This window comes from Penaeus monodon, chromosome 29, assembly GCF_015228065.2.
Source record: "Penaeus monodon isolate SGIC_2016 chromosome 29, NSTDA_Pmon_1, whole genome shotgun sequence".
In the NCBI taxonomy this organism is placed as follows: Eukaryota; Metazoa; Arthropoda; class Malacostraca; order Decapoda; family Penaeidae; genus Penaeus; species Penaeus monodon.
The window spans coordinates 10,888,039-10,888,862 of record NC_051414.1 but is presented as its reverse complement, the minus strand read 5'-3'; the positions used below and the strand labels follow the sequence as shown (position 1 = coordinate 10,888,862).

The window sequence follows — 824 nt, the reverse complement described above, 5'->3', positions numbered from 1 at the left end:
AATTTAAGTCAAATTTTGGCATATAATACCTTGCACTATATGGCTACGAGAAACTAGGAACTACACCAAACAAATACATAAACATATAAATGTCAACCAGACGTATATAAAACAGGACTACATAGCATAAGAATGAATGGCAAACTATATCACTGAGTAACATATGAAAACTTCTCAATATTAGCACCAGAAGAGAAAATTGTAAATTATATTCCATTTCTAACCACTACATAATAGGTGCTATATTATTTCTGCTTCAAACTCGTACCCTATGATGCTCACATTTAATATGACGAGAATATCTTATGGTTTATTAAAGAAATTCCAAGTAATAACCGAAGTATCATTATCAGTCACAATTGAATTTTTCATCTACAACTCTACAGCTAAAACCTCTGAGGTTATGGGATGATTATGTTATATATCCCCCAAAACGGGGCTTTCTTACATATCAACGTTTGTCTGAATTTATATCCGGTTAAATAACAAGGAGAACATTACCTCTGACGGATGAGTTCCATGTAAAGTCCGTCGAAGTCAGAGTCAATTGGTAACATTCGGAGGAAGAAATTAGTATGATTCACTATGAAATCAACTTATTTATTTTGATTAAGCACTTATACAATAAAGAATATTCAAAACAGTATAACACGGCGACAAATTTTGAATAAAGGAGGCGAAAAAGTTTTCCTGTAAAATAAGGATTTAAAGCCACGGTCCACACTCTCGGACACATTGTTTACAAACCAACATGTTTCGTTCTGAGAACTTCTTTAGGATAGACCATGCTTTTCCTCTTTCTCTCTTACAAAAAGAACTAAATC

General features: G+C 32.9%; 1 protein-coding gene across 1 annotated transcript in view; it reads right to left on the bottom strand.

The window, feature by feature from the left end:
* Nucleotides 1–630, bottom strand: part of LOC119591952 (peptide chain release factor 1-like, mitochondrial) — a gene marked incomplete in the record, with an annotated part of 10,835 nt that extends 10,205 nt beyond the window's left edge. The window contains 1 exon segment of the mRNA XM_037940706.1: nt 502–630.
* Between the last annotated feature and the right edge of the window lie 194 nt (nt 631–824).